Source organism: Rhinolophus ferrumequinum, chromosome 15 (assembly GCF_004115265.2).
Source record: "Rhinolophus ferrumequinum isolate MPI-CBG mRhiFer1 chromosome 15, mRhiFer1_v1.p, whole genome shotgun sequence".
Lineage (NCBI taxonomy): Eukaryota > Metazoa > Chordata > Mammalia > Chiroptera > Rhinolophidae > Rhinolophus > Rhinolophus ferrumequinum.
The window spans coordinates 33,851,770-33,872,375 of NC_046298.1; the positions used below are offsets into that span (position 1 = coordinate 33,851,770).

Consider the following 20,606-nt stretch of genomic DNA (forward strand, 5'->3'; position numbering starts at 1 on the left):
AGATGAGGCAAGAGGAGGCAGCCAAGTGAAGTTCCAAGACAAGAGTGATGCAGCCACGAGCCAAGGAATGCTGGCGCCCCCAGGAGCTGGGAGAGGCTGCGGGGATTCTGCCTGGCAGCCTCTGGCGGGCCTGCAGCCCTGCCAGCACCTCAATTTCAGAATTCTGTCCTCTAGAACTGTGAGAATACATTTCTGTTGTCGAAGCCACCCAGTCTGGGGTAAATATTACAGCAGTGCTAGGAACTATAACACGACATCTGTGTAAAACAAAGAAATGTGCTGATTCTCCTGTGACTGAACGCTTACTCCCCCAAAGCCAAGCTAAACGGCCTCGCCCCGCGTCCTCAGGCGTGCAGCTCACACTACCGGCCCGCAGAGGCTGTACTCTGGCTTTCCATCCTGCTGAGTGTGACACCCCTAGGACCACTGGGTAAGGTGGTACCCCAGCCTCTGGGAGTGTCTCCACCCAGTGGAAGGGCCTCAGCTGTGTAAAATAACTGATCGTGGCTGTTCCATGCCAAGGAACGTTCATCACAGAAATTGAGATCTGTTTACAGTAAACTGAAAAGGTCTCTGTTGAGCCCAAAGCAAGAGGCTGGCAGGCACTTGCTGTTCCTCACGGAGAAGGGCTGCTGGGAGGGGCCCCAGCCTGGGCCCTTGGAACAGCTCCGACCAGGCTCACATTCCCAGGTCAGGCTTTGCTCCCTGCCAGGAGTGGGCAACCTCAGGAGTGGGACAGTTTTCACATCTGTAAATGGTTATACAAGTACCTACATAATATCCTCAGTGTTGCCTCTTAGGTTGCAAAGCCTGAAATATTTACTGTCTGGCCCTTTAAGAAACAGACTGCCAAGACTGTGCTAGACAGAGGCGCCTGAAGGAGTCACGGATGGAATACTACTTTCCACAAAACAGCTTTAAGATCTACTGAAATGGAAAGGTAGAGATTGATGGTGAAAAGAAACAGACTACATAACACTATGATCTCATTTTTGCTAAAAATAAAACGTTAATATAAAATACAAGTTATCTATGAAACAAGAATCGAGAAGCTATTAACACTGATGAGCTGAGGAGTAGAAATGTCTTTTTTAAAGTTTTACTTATTTGTAGTTTTCTAATTTTCTACCATGCACATATATCATTTCTATCTGATTGCAGAAGAAATAGACAAAATTTCAATGTGCATTAACAACGCTTTATTTTGTGTAACATTTTATGTTTTATTAATCATTTTACCTACGTGATTTGGACAAAAGCCTATAAATTTTGTCATAGGATGTATATTTCACAGGTGAAAAATTGGAAATTCACATAGTGTGAATGATGTGCCCAGTGACAGTGAGTGAGACGCTCAGAGAACCCACATTCCATGTGGAAACCTCCAATGCTGCCTGACAGAAGTCCATAATCACAATAAAAGGGGAAGTTTTACTATTAAGGTGAAAAATCATTTATTAGATAACGTGAATTCCTCCTGGATATAACCCAAGGAGTAGATGTAGCCAGGTTGGCTTTAAGGCTTACATCCACCAATGAAAACCAACAACAAAAACTCAATTATGAAACTTAAAAACAAGAAAAAAAGTTGCAAAATTGGGGGCGTTAGTTAACAGCAGTACACAGGTCAAATTCTAAAGTGCTCAAGTCCACAGCCCCTATTCTGCACCAACTATGATCTACATTCATGAAGTGCCAAGTATAAAAGCAGTTCTTTTTCAATCCATTCCAGGAATTTGGAGTACCCCTAAATTTGTTTAAAATGTGTTGTTATATTTTATGATTTCCTCATAGGAAGTATTTTCTATCCTAATTTTATAACAATGTAACCATGGCTAATATTAAAATGTTTCAAGCATATATTTAAAAAATGAGAAATAATGTACACTCAAGTATCTATCCACCATCTGTTCCTTTTGCCATACTGGCTTTGGAATTTTTTTAAATATAAAAAAATAGTACATACACAATTGAAGCCCTTTATGCAACCGCATACTGCTCTGAACCCTACTCTCCAAAGATTCTAGATTTTGATGCTAATTATTCCCATACGTGTTTTTAGACTTAGGCTACATGTAAACCTATAAACACGGTATGTGATGTTGGTAAGTGATGCTTTTTACAGGAAACAGACCGCACAGACCCTCAGATACTTTTTCCCCTCCAGATTTTGCTTTGGGGATTTCGCTACGCTTTTGTTAATGCACTTCTTCTTCATTACAATTGCAGTGTGGTATTCATTGTCTGAAAAACACCCATTCTCTTGTTAAACGTCATTTGTTTTGTTCCAACTCTGGCACTACAAAGGCTGCTACAATGAACATCTGTCTATATACTTCTTTAGGTACACATCTAAGTTTCCTCTGAGGTTTACAACTAGAAATAGAACTAAAAGAAACTAACTGTAAATACTTCTAACAATCTGATGAAGATTCACACGTGTAGTCATTCCCAGACATGCCCTATTTTACTTCTGATTAGGGCACATATCTTATATTGTAAACTCATCGAGATCTTGGTTGGGTACTCTGCATGGAACACTCTTGTGGAACAAGATTAGGTTCCAGAAAAAGAGTCCATTCCATAATCAAGAACTTTCATTAAATAGACATCGTAAACTCAAGTGATAATGGGCTCTTCTGGGCAAACATTTGAAACAACGTTTAAGGACAGCTGAGATGAGAGGACCCTGAGCTCTGAAACTCCGTGAGTCCCACCAGATAAGCACAGATTTATGCATTTTCCTCAGAAGACCCACAGCTTCTACCAGAATTTTAGGGAGTCCAGGGCCCAAACGAAGTTTACCCAGTCGTGTTTTTTTTCTAAAAGTACTCAGCAGTGAGGCAAGTGAATATAGATGGTGCCCCAGTGAAGCACTAGAATAACACCGCAAATCCAACCTTCCAAACAGACTAAAAATGTACCAACACACCCGGAGGAAGATAATTATACTATAAATGGCATCAGACTTTTTTAACCCAGAAAAAAAAATTATAACCCAAGTCATATGACTAATGTTGTTTATATGTAATATTGTAAAATTTTTAAAACTTGAGATTTCTATTGAGAAACATCTAAAGCCCAAGTCCACAGTTCTGTTTCTAAGGAGAATGAGACAGGTGAGAACCACTGAAAACAATGACGTTCTGCCACAACCATGACATGGAGGAAAAAATGGGAAAAGAATGCTGTTGTTGCGTTTCTCTCCATATTAAATGCATCACAGGATTTTTCTTTTTAAATTACATAAAGTAAGCAGGCAATCAAGCTAAAAGGGAGCAGACAACGTAAACTGGAACAGGGCAATTGCAGCTTCCTCCATCACGCACCCATGACACCCTCGTGTGCACAGACCCCACCAAGCTGTCCCCACCTCCCAGAAGGACTGTGTGGGTGGGACTTGGGCTCATCACCTTAGAAACAGCTCTAAACATATGTGCAGTGACACCAACCTATTCCTGAAAGCTGTAAATAGAGAATAATGGCATAAAAATTCCCGATTAAAGCAAGGACCACCCGTACCCTCGCCTCTCTGCAGCACCCGGGCCTTAAATCCCACGGGTAACAACTGAGAGCACTTCCCCGTAGGCAAATGTGCTTTTAGGCCTCGGATGTACCAAACACTCTGCATAATTATGTACCTACAGAAAGCAAAACGAGGCCCCAGGATTAATTATCTTTGTGCAATCTTGTGTATGGACACGAAGTGGCCACGAGACAAGTGTGTGTGGTACAGGACAATGAGCCTGAAGCAGCGGCAGTCCCCCACGGGCATTTCTGGGCTTTTGCTGACCCACAGACAGCGCCATGCCCTCCTTCCCACACGGTCACCTGATCCCCTCTCAGGCCCACCCATTCCAAGGTTCCCGTGACTTCCTCAGCACCTGGACTCGGAGCCCAGGGCAGTACTGACAGCCAAGCTCCACAAACCAGGAAGTCGCGCCAGAACAGGAAAACAGGAGTGGTGGGCCTGCCGCATGGGGAAGCAGCCTCTGCAGAGGGTGGAGGCCACGCCGCATCCCTGGTGAAGCACAACACAGTCCGACGCACTGGCCCCAGGACCCATTTCCATCTTCATTTCAAAACCACAGGCCACATTATCTTGGAGGACGAAAACGTGGAATTCCCTGGAGCTTTTGAGAACTTGGAATGAAATTATTTAGTCTAGGATAAACCTGTAATAGTACAAATAGGTGTACCGTGGACCAGGCTTGCAAAGAAATGGCCCAACATGAACTAAATTATGAGGTTTATTCCCAAAGATTTTCTGTTTGTGTTTTTCAAGGAACTCCCTCAAGCTCTGAGAAAGGAATCCGAGTGCAGCGAAACATCACGCCATACTGCTCGCTCTCTCTCCTTTCCCACGTGTTGTCTCTGTCCTGTTTTGCTGGCTACGTAGGACTCTTCCTTGCTCCAAAAGACTAGAATAAACTGATGGAGCTGCGGGACTATGTAGGCACCTCAGAACCCATGGATGATGGGGTTTCAGGTGTGGGCAATCTGCAGCAGGTCAGAGACTTGACACCCGCGAGTGGGGCTAGGACTTTAACAGAAGGAGGGAACAGCTCCCCCATGGTGAGCGAGTGATTTCATCTTGGCCTTGGTAGCCTCCTTTGTAAACTGGGAAAAATCACTGTCCCGGGGGCCATTTGCAGCCCTGGCAAGTGCTTGGTACACACTGGCAACTGTAATTAATGACAATGTCCCACCCCCTTCAGTCAGTGACTGGGGTTTAACGATCCATTTCAAATTACATTTGCACGGTGCTTTCCTTTCATATGTTATTTTATTTAGAGCCTCTAACTAGCCTCAGCTGAACAGATGGCATTACTTCCACTTTACAAATGAAGGCAGGAGTTGAGATGATCCAAAGACACACCCTCCCTGGGAGTGCCCCACAGGGCCTCCCACTGGGGGACTGGGGACCATCTCGGGGCCACAGCAGGCTCAGGAAGCTCCAAGTGAACTGAATGGCATAGATTTTATCTTCTTGGGCATAAAATAATTCCATCTTCAAAAATAACCCACGAATAAAGGAGTCTTGCCCTTCCTTTGTCTAAAAGCTGCCTCAGCGTCTTGAGGATTACACTGGTGTTTCTTCAAGGTCTCAGAGAATGTGTCTAAGAGAATGCGCCTGAGAACTCTGAAGGGCTAAGGAGGGTGAGGGACAGAGTGAGGGCTCACTCACCGGGGAAAGCTTGACTGAGGCCTTCACACTGAGCAGGAGCGAGTTCCCAAGTGTCAGGGTTAAATATGAGAGCAGAAAAGATGATTGGGGTGGCAGCATTGCTCTTGATAAAAAAATGAAAAGGACAATAAATATAGGAGGTGGAAAACTGAACAACTTTGAAAATTTTTATCTTCATCAAGTAAACACCAAACTGCATTTTCTCTGCTTTCATTATGAGGCTTCTTATGGAAAATACGAGTAAAAAAGAACAGTCAGAAGATGTAAAAAGTCATAGGAAAAAAATACAGAAACACACACAACATTAATTGAAACAAGAGCGGACAAGGGGCATGAAGAAAGGCAGAGTTGGGAGGTGTTCCAGGTGGTCTAAAAAGTTTCTAAGATCAGTCCCTACAACTCCAAACAAAAACTGCTTCAAATGTTGCACAGGTTTCAAAATCTGGGAGCATCCACCAGAGAAGGTAAGGAAAAGGCTGGCTCGCCTTTACCCATGATTGACGCCCTGCCCCTCCCCCCAAAAGGTATATAATTTCTGAATTTGTTAAATTTTTTTAAAATCTAAAAAAGAGAAAATAGACAACTCAGAACCAACAGAAAGCCCGAGACAATATGATGCAACTAAATGTTATATTAAGTACAAAAGTAAAGGGACTAAAAACTCCAGTTAAAAGACAAAGTTTGTCAAACTTCAATGGAAAAAGTAATCTACCTACCTCAGAATAAGGACAGGATGTATAAAACATAAAAATCTAGAAAAACTTAGAGAAAAAAAAATAAAAGATATACCAGGAAATATTGAGCAAAAGAGGTGAGGTTGCTGCATGAATGTTGGATACAGGCTTGAGGCCAAAACACAATTCATGAGATAAAGTTAGTCACTGTAACAGAACAAAAGGTTCCTTTCACTAGAGAGATAAGATGGTTCCAAATATTTATGCACATAGTAAGACAGTGTGGGGGTTCAGAACAAGCCACCCCAAGATGTGTCTCAGTGGTATGGGGATTGTTTTGAGTTAGAAGCAATTTTAGCTTTAGGCTCAGGAGAAAATTCTGCCCTTTCCTTAAACTACCCAGAAGAACCTGCCCATACGAGATTAATCACCAATAATATGGCAGGGCAAACTTCTCTTTACTAAACGCCTGTTCTTATCATCCTGCAATGACCCTTTGAAGCTCTCAGGGTGCCTGACCTCATCCCTCCCTCAGGATGTCTTATACACCTCAGTCGTCTACTCCATCCCTGAAATGCTCTGTGAGTGGGGGTGTCTGACTCATGTATGCGGGGTTCCCACACATATATTATGTACTAAATTTGGTTATTTTCTCTTGCTAATCTCTCTTACATCTATTTGATTATTAGACCAGCCAAAAGGACCTTGAGGGTAGAGGAAAGTTTCTTCCTCTCCCACAATAGCCTCAAAGCAAAGAGCAAAAATTGGCAGAACAGGGAAAACATATACAGACACAACGACAGAAGACTTTAAATACCTTTCAGTACCTAATGCGCCAAGGAGACAACACCCACCAAATATCAGAACACAACAGCAAGCCTGATTCAATGAGCATATACAAAACATTCCAGCCAATAATTCACAATGTCCATTCTTTTCAAGGACACAGGGAACAAAACGCTCATGAAAACTGACCTACAGAGCAAGTCTAAAAAATCTGAAAGGACCTATTTCTTACACCACTATGCAATTTAGATGGGAAGGGGGTGACCATAAACACCGTAAATCTGAGAATTAAGAAATGACTTCTAAGTATAAGGGTCAGAGAGGAAATCAAAGTGGGAATTACAAATCTTCAAAATTGGGAATGACAAAATGCTACACAGTAAATTGGGAAATCCAGGTAAAAGCGGTCTTAGAGGGAAATGTAGTTATGTACAGATAGCATCCCAGTAAATAGGTTTTTAAAAATCAGAATTATACCCAAAAGCCTAGAAGGAAAACATGATGAAGAACACAAAATAAACAAAAAGGAAATATGTAACAGAGGCTAACCAAAGTCAAAAGTGGATTTTTATTTTAAATGATCCATGAAATAGATAAGCTCAACGATAAAGAGCAAGCTAAATGATGCAACAGGAAAGCAATAAGGAAAGCAGAAAGGGAGGGCTTTCTGGTCAGTAGAAGGAAAGGAGACTGTGCTGGGTGAAAGGGACCCAAGGGAGGCGACTGTGTGCCATGCATGGACCAGACACGAGCTGGGAGAAAACCCTGGACCACAAAAGATCTCTCCACGGTGGGGCATTAGATGAGATAGAAGCTTACTAAAATGGAAAGGTGACAACCACTGAATGAAAAAGAGGTAAGATTTTAATGTGTGTGTGTATATAATATGTGTATCAGTTAGTTTCAATCAGAAACATAGATATATGTTAAATAGGCAATATATTAATTTTTTGCAAGGAACTGGGTTACAGTATTGTGAGGGTTGGCAACATGAGCCTGAAATTGACAAGAGGGGGCCCTGGGGCAGAAGCCTCAGCTCTGTTTATCTCAAGGCCTCTGAACCGATGGAATAAGGCAACCCACATTACTTGCAATGTTCTGCCTTATTCCCACTGATTGTGGACTGTACACAGATCTACAAATTCACAGCAACACCTGACTAATGGTTGAATAACTGAGCACTGTAGCCTAACCAGGTCAATCCATCAAAATGCCCACGTCACACGATGTACTTATACATGTATGTGTGCACACATGCATGGAAACACACACACAAAGATCTCTTCTCTAGGCCGTGAGAATGGGATGGTTTATTTTTCCTTATCAGTGTTTCCTAATTTTCCAAAATGAAAAGTATTGCTTTAGTAATAAAGGTTATTTTTAGAAAGAGAAAAGAGGTGACCACAAACAAGCCCATCTTATAAATGACATTAGGGAAAGAGCATTCAGTCTTTCTTTCACCTTTAAGTGCGATGGCACAATCAGCTGTAGGTATCTCTTAAAATGTCCTTTTTTAAGAGACTGAGGAAGTTCCCTTTTTTCCTCAGTTGGCAGCCAGTATTTTTTCATCATGAATGGATATGGAATTTTGTCACTTTTCTTTTTTTGCATCCTGTGAGATGATCTCATGGTTTCTCTTTTTATTATGTCAATATGGTATATTACATTGATTGATTTTCAAAAGTTAATCCAAATCTGAATTTCTGAGATAAAACCTACTTGCTCATGCTGTATTATTATCCTTTTATACCGCTGAATTCAATTTGCTACAAAGTAAGTATTCTTACAGCTGTATTCACGTGGGTGCTGGTCTGTAGTTTTCCTTTCTCATCGCATCCTCCTCTGATTACCATATCAAGGCAATCCTGCCTCATGGAACAAGGTGGGGTGTGTCCCCTCCTGTGCTACGAGAACCTGTGTGGAACTGACATTACTTATTCTTTAATGGATGGGAGAAATCACCAGTGAGGCCATGTGGGACTGAGGGTTTCGTTGTGTCAATAATTTTAATTAAAAATTCAATTTCTTTAATAGATAAAGGGCTATTCAAGTGATCTATTTCTTCTTCAGTGAGCTTAGGTAGTTTGTATCTTTTAAGAGACTTATCCATTTCATCTGAATTGTCAAATTTATTATAAACATAAAGTTAATAAAATCCCTTATCCTTTTAACAGCTATAGAATCGTAGTCACGTTCTCTCTCATGCCTGATATGAAATTTTGTGCCTTCTTTTTTTCTGATCAGTTTGGCTGATGGTCTTTCAGTTTTATTTATCTTTTCAAAGAACCAACTTTTGGTTCCACTGATTTTTCTCTTATTGTATTTTTTTAAATTTTCATTTTGATAGATTAAAAAAGCATAGGATAAAACTCTACTCCCATTCACATAGTTAAAAACTAAGACAAGAAGCAAACTTTGTCGACTTAATAAAGGACATCTACTAAAACTCAATAGGTAACATTAATTGTGAAAGACCTAAATAAAAACTTTACCCCTAAGATTATGAACAAACTGTAACTATAAGCAACTTTAATGAAGTTCCAAGACAGGTCACTATTTTAAAAAAGCGACTGTATTTCTACACACTACCAACAAACAATAAGAAACTGAAACTGAAAATAAAAATAATCACAACAGCATCCCAAAATGAATTACTTAGGTGGAAAACCTAAGATACATAAAATTTCATGTTAAGATGTCGATTCTCCCGAAATTGTTCTATAGGTTCAACACAATCTCAATCAAAATACCAGCTGACTCTTTTTTATAATAATTGATGGTGATTCTGAAATGTATATGAAAATGAAAAGGGACCTAAGCAATGTTGAAAAAGAACAGAGTGTAACGACATCCGCTATCTGATTTCAAGACTTCCTCTAACGCTACCGTACTCCAGACCTTGTGATTCTGGCCTAAGCACTAACATGGAGAGCAATGGAACCCAACAGTCCAGAAATAGATCCACACATACACATTCAACTAATTTTCAATAAAGGTAAAGAGACTAAAATGGGAAACAATAATCCTGTTAACAAGTAGTGCTGGAATAACTGGATATCCTTCTGCCAAAAGAAAAAAAAACGGACCTTTAACTTTACCTTATATAAAAATGATCTCGCGGCGGGCACGCGTGGCTGTGTTTGAATGGCCCTGAGTGGGGCTCAGCCCGGGAGCCGAGGGACTAGTCTCTAGGCTTCCGGGCGCAGTTCCTCAGCGCTGGGACTGAGCTGAGGCACCGCGGTACCGTGAGGCGCTGGTATTCAAGAGATTATGGCATCGGAAACCCACAATGTTAAAAAATGAAACTTTTGTAACAATATTGAGGATCATTCCACTGATCTTCCTAGAAAAAGAATATCTAATTTTACTAATAAGAACATGAAGGAGGTTAAGAAATCTCCAAATCAGTTGGCTGCTTACATAAATAGAACAGTTGGACAAGCTGTGAAAAGCCCAGATAAACTATGTAAGGTGATCTATCACAGAAAGAAAGTTCATTATCCTTTTCTAAATCCTTGTTACAAAAAACAACAACATTCCCCTAGAAGTGGGGGCTGTGACATGGCAAATAAAGAAAATGAACTGGCTTGTGCAGTTCACTGTGCAGGCCACCTGCCTGAAAAATTACACCATGATGGTCGAACATATTTGCTTAACTCCAGTGATTCTGGTTCTTCACAGACACAAAGCCCATCATCAAAATATAGTGGGGTTTTTTTCCCTGAGGTTTCTCAGGACCATGAAACGATGGCACAAGTTTTGTTCAGCAGGAATTTGAGATTGAATGTAGCTTTAACTTTCTGGAAAAAGAGAAGTATAACTGAACTTGTAGCTTAGTTGGTGAGGATAGAAGACCTTGGAGTGGTGGTGGATTGCCTTCCTGCGCTCACCAATAGTTTACAGGAAGAAAAACAGTACATCTCACTTGGCTGCTGTGTAGACTTGTTGCCGCTAGTAAAATCACTACTTAAAAGCAAGTTTGAAGAGTATATAATAGTTGGCTTAAACAGGCTTCAAGCAGTCATAAAAAGGTGGTGGTCAGAACTATCTTCCAAAACAGAAATTATAAATGATGGAAATATTCAGATTTTAAAAGAACAATTAAGTGGATTCTGGGAGCAAGAAAACCATCTTACTTTGGTTCCAGGATATACTGGTAATATAGCTAAGGATGTAGATGCTTATTTATTACAGTTGCATTGAGAGACTTCATCTAGTAAAGAGCATTTGATTATTCAAAACATCCCTGGATTATATGATTTCCAAAATGTCTCATCAGAGAACTGTGAACTATGGAAGAAATCAAAACTTTTTTTTTTTTTTTAAACCACATAATGAAACCACTAATGAAACCCTAACAATCTACTTCACGTTGTGGAAGTGGAAAAATACCGAAAGGAGCAGCTTCAACTTCAATGAGGTGAAAGTGCACTATGAAGACTGTTCACCTTTACTGCATTTGGGATTTATATGGTATTTGGTGACATTGTAAGAACTACTGGATCTTAATGCAATCCTGCATAAGAATATACTTTATACTATGTGAAAAACATAAGACAACGTATTACTAGGAACCACAAAGACCAATCATCATTACTTTTTTTAAGATTGTGTTTTATAAGAAAACACTCAAATGTGTGCAGCTATTTTCTTATGTTGTAAAGACTTGGAAAGTTTAAAACATCATAATAAATAATCAATACTAAAAGTTTTTTGTCCATCCTGAGATACTGTGTATACAAAATGCCTTAATTAATGAGCCAATGTGTATGATACCAATGTCTGTTTTAAAAAAATTAAAACCAACCATGCTTCTGGCATGATAAAATCATGGACTCAAATCAGGGGTTTCCATTCATATAGAATGTTGTTAAAACTTACTCCACACCATCTTTAAAACTTGAGAATATTTTTAATATCTCTGTTTTTTTTGCCAGAATCATCATGTCATATATGTATGTGTTATTCCTATATAAAAGAAAAGGTGAATATGTATTTGTATGAATGCTTTGCTGGAAATGTTCATGGAGTTGGCTAATTTATATTCACTTTCTATTGTATATAGATTTCTAACATTTTCAGTTCTGTATCATTTAAGCTTCCTTCATTTGAGTAAATTCACTAAATATTTCTATTTTTTGCTTTTTAAATCCTCATTTTATATGAATTCTAATTCTTTTTGACTACATATGTTTTAAAGAATTGCATACAATGATTTAGAAATGTTTACAGTTAGTGCTGACTTGTATTTTAAATTCCAATACTTTATTTTACTACCTCCTCCAATGGTTGGTATGAAATGCCAGCAGACTATATGAGGTCTTTTTTTGTTTTAAATACCATTTTTAGTGTCAATGAACACACTTCTGGAATGTCTTCACAGCTGTATATCTTAGCCTATCTTGAAAATGATTGAGATTTAAATACCACTGTTGGTTGGTACATCATCTCGTCTTTAATGAGCCCAATAGGCATCTGAGCAAAGAAATTATTAGTAATCAAATTTCTATGCAGTAATCCTTCAAGAGGTTGAATGTCTTTAGTATTTACCCAATTAGCGACTACTGATGGGAGTCCTCAACAAGCATCTTTCTTGCTTTAAAAATATTAAAAATGTTACTTTCCCTGAAAAAAAAAAATCTCAAAATACGAGACTATAGAACTGAATGTAAGAGCCAAACCTACATAACTTCTAAAGAAAACATAATGAGAAAAATCTTTGTGGTGTTGGGTTAGAGAAAGATACTTAAGACACAAAAAGCATGAAGTATCATCTAAGAAAAAAATTACTAGGTTGGACATCATCAAAACAAAAACCTTTGCTCTTCAAAAGACACTGTTAAAAAGATTAAAAGCTACAGATGAGAACAAACTTGCACAACATAAATCTGGTAATGGACTTGTGTCTAAAACATATAAAGAACCCTCTAAGATACAGAGTATCTTTTTAAAAACTCTCAGTAAGACAACCCAGTTTTTAAAAATGGACAAAAAAGATAGATACGAAGAAACATGGGTGACCAAATGTTTTTTGAAGTAGTGGAAAGATAAGCTACATCACTTGTCATTAGGGAACTGGAAAGGAAACCCACAGCGGGATGCCAACAGACATCCACTACAATGGCAAAAAGTAAGACTGACCATACCAAGTGACAGTGAGAATACAGAGCAACTGTACTCTCATTCACTGCTGATGGAAACACAAAATTGTATGGTCACTTTGGAAAACAGTTTGGCAGCTTCTTAAAATGATAAAACATTCCCCTACCATTATGACCCAGAAATCCCAATCCTAGGTATTTACCAAAGAGAAAGTACAACATACAGGCACACAGGGTTTTGTATGCAACTTCACTCAGAATAGTTAAAAATTGGAAACTGTGCAAATGTTTATCAACTGTTGACGGGATAAACACGGTATCTGCATCCAATGGAAAGACATGCTAAGTGAAAGAAACCAGTCACAAAAGACTTCATACTTCAGGATTCCATTTATATTAAATTCTACAGGGGGGAAAAAACCTATTGTGACCAAAGCATATCAGGAGTTTCCTGGGGCCAGAGGCTGGGAGAAAGCTGGTGATGGCAGAGGGACACGTTGGGATAATGGGGTGTTTTGTATCACGACTGTGGTGGCGGGAACGTGGCACTTGGGAACATGGCTGTACTGATCTGTTAAAACATCACTTAAAATTGTTGAATTTCATTGTATTTAAATTATGTTTCAATAAATCTCTCAAAAAGAGGGTGGGAGAGAGTATGACAAGAAGTATCACCCTCTCTGTAAGAGGACTTTTGCTGCAAAGAGGAGAGGAGCAAAAAAAAAAAAGGAGTGGAGCTGGCGGTAAAAGTGAGGTTGGGTTTTTGTTTTGTTTTTATTTGGTCAAGAAGGGCAAAAGGACAGCATGTTTGCATGCTGGTGGGAGCACCCCACATTCACCCCCTGCAAAAGCAAGCTGCGCGGGGCGAGGAGGAGCACCCCTGGAAGCGGCGTTTGGCAAAAGCAGCGAGACTGTACCGGGGCGGAGAGCAGAGCTCCGGGACACAGGGCGAGGGTCGCTGGGACGTGCTCGCAGCTGCTCTGGACTGACGCTGAGAGCTTCCGACGGCTGCCGCGCAGGAAGGAGCCAGAGCCGCCACAGAGCTGGGAAGGAGGCTGACTCGCTGCAGACATTCATTACTCACCAAGTGAAATAACTGATTCTCATCTCCTAAGTGTACCCATGCAGTCTCACTTAAATAGAACCATATCAAACTTCTAAAATGAAGCATTTGATATAATCTAAAATGCCTCTAAGTTAAATTATGGACAAGTAGGTTCTTTTCGTGTTTCTGCCGTTACAAACAATCCTGCCACGGCCATTCCTGCCGTATGTCCACATGCACACGGGCACAGGATCTCGGTGGTGCCAGAGTGTGTGATTCATGATACGAAAGAAACATTCAAAACAGGCAAACCCATGGAGACAGTGGTTTGCTTAGGGCTGGGAGGGGGGAATGAGGCGTGGGTTTGGGTTTCTTCTAAGACAATGAAAATGGTCTAAAACTGGCTGCGTTGCACGTGTCTGCGAATATACTAAAGACCACTTTAAATGGGTGAGCTGTATGGTGTGTCGATTATATCCCAATAAAGCTGCTATTTTCTTTAAAAAACATGAAGTAAGATTCCTTGGGGATAAACCACTGGGCAAATGACAGTTGTCAGAGGGAGTAGGCCTCGTGCTGGCCAAGGCCAGGGTCGGAGCAGGTCCAGGCCAGCACGGCCCTTCCCCAATCCTCGCTGTCCGGAAGCACACCTCGGTGTGGCCCCTTAAGACACGTGCGCACGAGATCCCACAGACTGCTCTTCTGTGCTGGTCAGTGGGCAGCGGGGCCCTGGCCGGGCACAGGGGCGTGTAAAGGAAGGTCTCACACGGTTACTAGAGCAGCTCTGCCAAGCCTGCCATCCTTCTGCACAGCTCTCACGTGAACGGCAAGGCCTGTCTCCCACTTCCTCCTGCTCCAGCCTGTCCAGACCACTTACTGCAGCTCTGGTCACACCACTCCTCGGCACCAAAGTGTCCCGTGGCTGGCCCTTGTCCACCAAATGACCTGATGCGGCATGAAGAGCCCCCAGAAGCAGGGTTCCACCTGCCTCTGGGAATGTCTGCAGCTCAGCTCAGCAGGTTTAGGTAGCATGCCTGTACATGCCACAAGTTGTGCAAAGGCCTAATGGCACGGAGCTAACCAGGGCACCGGCATCCTCCAACAGGCCTTTCCTCACTGCTTCTTCTACTCAGCGGCAAACTTAAGCAAAGGGGGCCGTTAAAAGAAAATTATTTCTAAAATCACGTGTTTGAGGAAAGGGTATGGAATAACTAAACCTTAAATACTTAAATATTAACTTTATAGGGTCTATTTACTTCATCCTAACACTGATGTAAAATTATAACACAAGAGAAAGTAAACAGGAAGCTTCTACCTGTCTCTACAGAGCATCTTAAAGGGAGAGCCAGAAACGCTGGCAGAAGATTCATCACAAATGAACTGCAGTCCCAGGCAACAGGATGGACCCGGTCACATATTTACGCAATGCAACATTTCTAAACATTCGGCCAACACAGCACCACACCCATCAGCATTGAGACACCAAAAACAAGACTCAGCCTTACAGCTGAGCATGTGCTACCCAGGCCAGCAGGAAAGTGGACCTTGGGCAGAGCTGGAACAGAATGTGACCCAGGTCTGCAATGACTGACAGGAGCCCTGCCCAGTGGGCATGGTCCTCCAGCAGAGAGGCAAGTCCAAACAGCCCCACCCCTACCCCCACCCTCAGGGTCTACCAGCCTTGTCATTTAACTGCTTTTAAATAATACACTGCATAGGGTGGCTGAAAAACATGCCTTTACTCATTCAAATCATCTGAGGCATGCCTCTTCACAAATTAATTTTAAATGTGATAAACAAATTTTGCATTCAGAAAAAAAAATGTTCTTGTTGAAGCAAATATCCCACCCTAGAATTTGAAAAGCCTCCTTTTCCTCCTCACTCTGAACCAAAAAAAAAAAAAAGGAAACTCTAAGAATTGACTTCATGAATATTAGACAAGTCTCCAAATATGAAGTGTTTAAGACAATCAATATTTCAGAAGTGGAATCTCACTGAGCAACTCTAACCATGTAAAGCCAGCTGGCCTCCTGCACCGGCAACCCCGTCACCAGGTGCGATGCCAGGCCTTTCACAAGGTCAGACGGGGAGCAAGGTGTGCCAGGCAGCCTGCTGTTCCTCTAAGACCCGCTGCGAGGCTGCAGGGATCAGGTCTTTATTCGTTGGGGGGTATTCTAGCATCAAAGTGTGCTTCCAATAAAAAGACTGGGAATGATGTGGCCAGATCCATTCCCCTAGTTCCTTTAAGAAAGCAAAGGCCCTAAGGCAGGAGGAGGGTAGGGGACCAGATGCTCAAAGCCCACAGAGTGACTCGCTAAAGACTCACTAGAATGCAAGAATAAAATACTGTAACAACACGATTCGTTTTCATCTCAAAACATCAGGAAACGTCTAAATGTTGCCAACTCTCCCCAGGGGGAAGGACACAGGCTGTGTGTGGAGTGTCAGTGACCTCCAGGCCAGAGCCAAGTCTGAAAGAGGAGCAAGGGGCCGTGGACCCCACCCACCTCGTCCTACAATAAGCTTGCTCCCCACTTACTCCCAGCCAAAGCAGGCCTCGCTGGTGACCCGCAGAACATGGGCAAACGGCCACAGAAGTTCCTGCAAGGATCAAACACACGTGAGCAACTACGGCACACAACCAGGAAAGGGAAGAGCCCACATTCCCACTTCTGGGATAAACTTTTTTTATGTTTTCCCCCCCTTCCTCCGCCTCCCCCCCACTCCAGTTCAAGCCGTTGTTTCTCAGTCTAGTTGTGTAGGACACAGCTCCCTGGCCCATGCTGGTATCGTGGGCCTTGCGCTTCCCCCAGCTGAGGGGTTGCTGGTCGTCGGTTGGCCGCTCACAGCAGCTCACGGCAGTTCTCGCCAGCTGCCGGCCACTCACGCTGCGGACACTCATGCTGCCGCCAGGCGCTCCTGGCAGCACACGGTAGCCCACACTGACCTCCGGCTGCTCACAGCAGCCCAGCTCCAGGGAAAGCTGTTGTTCACAATCTTAGCTGTAGAGGGCGCAGCTCACTTGAGGCCCATGTGGGAATCGAACCAGCGACCTCGGTGCTAGGAGCTCAGCGCTCCAACCACCTGAGCCACTGAGCCGGCCCAGGGATAAACTTTTCATCCACTGGACTGTTTTGCCTAAAAGACCTAATGAAGGTTGACAAGAATCAGTCAAAGATTTCAAAGCTATCACCTGTAGTGCATTTCACCTCAGTATAAGGTACATGCTATGCTTCTGAAAATTATCTTTTCCAACTATGACACTGAACGTCAGCGTAAGCGCAAAGCCACACCTTCAAATCACAGCATCATCAGTATTAAAACAAGGTATTTAAAAACCAAGTGTTTGTTCCATTACTAAACACAAAGCAAGATGCTTATTTTTCCTTCGTCTTACAATAAGCAGACATACAAGGAGGAGTGGGTAGTCTTTTTTTAACGAATGGGGCACACACTCATCGACCTACAGCGAGCACTTGTGCTCCACTTAAATGGGACATAGAGTTATTAAAAAAAACCATAAAATAAGTAGAGAAGAAACATGATTATTCTCATCCTGTAGTTAGGGAGACGGGGGCTCAGAAATGGTAAGTGACTTTCCAAGATTGTAAGAAATGGAACTTAGATAAAAACCAAGGGCCTCTGCCTTTAGTTCCTGCCTAAATCCTCCAAACTCAAGAGCTAGTGTGGTTGGCAAGCGCTGGCCCAGAGCAGAGGTGGGCTGGCACACATAAGAAAGAAGAGCGCGTCAGCTGGTCCTGGCTGAGAGCCAGGCCCAGAATGAGACGATTCCCATCCATGGAGTGACGGAGTGAATGTAAGCATATGTGATAAGCTTTTAATAATTCAAGGCTGCCTCACATTATACTGCAGACAACAAATAAATGATTGTGAAAGCATTCTGAAAACCTTACCATGAACTGGTGCTTTTCACTGAGGCACAGTACTTTTTTTAATTCTCAAATTTCTGATCTTTATCTTTTTAAAGATATAGCATTTATAAATTACAAACAATGCACAATCTGTTGTGGGTTTTTAAAATTATTCATTGCTGATTCTCCACAAGTCCGAACGACACATCTTTTATCAAGGGAGTGAAGTGGAAAGTTTCCGAGATGAACCCAGTTCCCTCCATGACAGGCCTCTATGGGACCTCCTCGCCTGGAGGGAGGACAGTGATGTCAGCTGACCCTGCTCAGCAAAGGAAACAGGCTCAGGGAGCTGCAAGGAGCAGATGAGGCCAGCGGCCAGACCACAGTAAGGAGACGCTGCTGGTCAAATGCCAGTTCTGTAAATGAAGGGATGGCACAATTTGGGGGACCAAAAAGATAGCGCACTTAATAAACGGCAACAGAAGCTAGCATGTTACTTCCTGGAGCCTCTCCCAGGCCCTACAGCCAGCGTCTCCATGGCCCATCATCTCCAGGCACCGGTGGGGTCAGCCCCAGGCAGCTCCCATCGCCCAGAGGGGCTGGCGGGCTGCTCCATTAGGACAAGAGGTCCCACTGCTAACAGTTCAATATCCAGATTTGGCATCTTTTATTCTAAAAACTAATCACAAAATAACCCAAGAGCAGAGGTGGGGATGAGGATGAATTTTCAGGAGGGACAATGGGGACAGACAGTGGGAGGGAGGACACTGGGAAAGGCACTCTACCAGAGCTCCATGTGTACCCCCCAAAAGGCACCACGTGGGTGACATGAACGAACTTTCCTTAAACATACCTGGAATTCACCTTCAGCCCATGAGATCTGCTGGTGAAGGAACAGAAGAGGGTCACCTGTGCTGACCACATGCTCTGACTGGCTACAGGAAGGCTGCCAGTGGCCTTGGGCACCTCACAGGGGCCGAGCAGCAAACGAGGGGGTAGAGTAACGGGACCCTCCCACACAGCTGGTGACAGTGTAAATCAGTACAGCCGTCGTGGCAAACAGTGTGTCGGTTCCTCAAAAAACTAAACACAGAATTACCATTTGACCCAGCAATTCCACTTCTGAGCATACACCCCAAAGAAATGAAAGCAGGGTCTCAAAAATACAGAGGGTGCCAAAAAAATGTACACTTACTTTAAGAAAAGAAAAACTTTTATTAAAATTGTAATACTCAATATATACCGCTAACAAAAGAGGAATACAAGTCACGTTTGACTTCTGCAATTACAAGAGGTGCTCAAAGTGGTTCCCATCATTGTCCAGACACTTCTGCTTACAGTGAACTACTGCTTGAGCAACGCTGACCAAAGTGCCCACTTGTATCCATTTTTTGGCACCCCCAGTATCCTTGCACTCCCACATTCATAGCAGTATTATTCACAATAGCCAAGACATAGAAGCAACTCAAGTGTCCATCAACGAATGATTGGATAAAGAAAAATGTGGTCTGTTCATACAGTGGAATATTTATTATCCAGTCTTAAAAAGCAAAGAAATTCTGACGCGTACTACAATGGATGAACCTTGTGGATACTATGTTGAGTGAAGTAAGCCAGTCACAGAAAGACAAATACTACTGTGTTTCCCCGAAAATAAGACCGGGTCTTATTAATTTTTGCTCCAAGAGACGCATTAGGGCTTATGTTCAGGGGATGTCATCCTAAAAAATGAGAGGGCTTATTTTCCGGTTAGGTCTGATTTTCGGGGAAACACAGTATTAGGTGGGTGCAAAAGTAATTGCGGTTTTTGTGATTATTTTTAACCTTTTAAACTGCAATTACTCTTGCACCCACCTAATATATTATTCCACTTACATGAGGTACTTAAAGTAGTCAAATGCATAGAGACAGAGAGTGGACAGGACGAACATGGGCCATCGATGATATAAATGTGGTGGTCATGTGGTGGCCTGTGGTGGTCATGCAGCGGTGTGTGTCTTCGTCAGTGTGGGATCTGGGAGGTAGCAGGGGAGCATCAGATCAGCGGGCAGACAAGCACACGTGGGGTCCAGCAGAATTCAAAGTGAGGGGCCCCGGGAGGCTGCCCGAGATCCCGTCTTCCCCTAGTTGGGCCACCTTCTTCTGTCCCTGCAGGCAGACACCAGTACACCTCTCCTGGTGGCCCTAGAAGCACACAGGAGAGGCCGGAGCACTGGCTTCTCCATCAAGAGTCCTTTTCCTTTCTTTCCTTTTTTTCACAGAACACGGGGGTGAAAGTAATGAAAAGTAGTAGTAAAAGTAGTAGTCCTTCAAAACACACACCAGGTGCAATTTCTGAAATCTATCTTTAAAAACAGTCCTGCGAATAGGTCATTTTCCTTTTAGGAAACTACATGCACTTAGTCTCACGGGCCCGGAGCCAACCCAGGCTCCTCCAGGCCCACACCACGAGGGCGGTGCGCCCTCCCCAAGCGCCACCAGGGACGCCCACCTCCATGGCCGTGGGTCCCAGGAAGGCGGAGTCCCTTGCTGGTCTTACCCAGGCAGAAATTGAAGCCCCACATGCAGAGGTCAGCGGTGTGCCCACGACTAACAGCCTTGCCCCACGCATGGAGCAGACCCTGGGAAAGGCCTGGGCTCCGGCCGTGACGCAGCTGGACCGGCTCCTGCTCCCTGTCACCCACACTGCAACCTCACGTCCCCCACAGGATGTTCACATCTGCACAACTTTCCATGTTGGTAAACGTGGGCAGCTCAGCCACAGTGCAAACAGCAGTGCAGACAAAGGCCTCTGTTACTGGTGCTGAACTTACACGCTGGTTTCATGTCACCCCCTCTGGAAAGGACGTCTGTGAGACCTTCCCTTCACAGCACTGGGCTTTACTCAGGGCTTCTGTTTCAACTAACATGGCTGTTCAGAAAAATGAAGAATGCACACAA

General features: G+C 42.9%; 1 protein-coding gene and 1 pseudogene across 3 annotated transcripts in view; one reads left to right on the forward strand and one right to left on the reverse strand.

The window, feature by feature from the left end:
• ANKRD11 (ankyrin repeat domain containing 11) overlaps positions 1 to 20,606 on the reverse strand; it is a 192,812-nt gene that overhangs the window by 59,794 nt on the left and 112,412 nt on the right. The window lies entirely within an intron of this gene.
• Positions 9,919 to 10,951, forward strand: LOC117034804 (KATNB1-like protein 1; annotated as a pseudogene).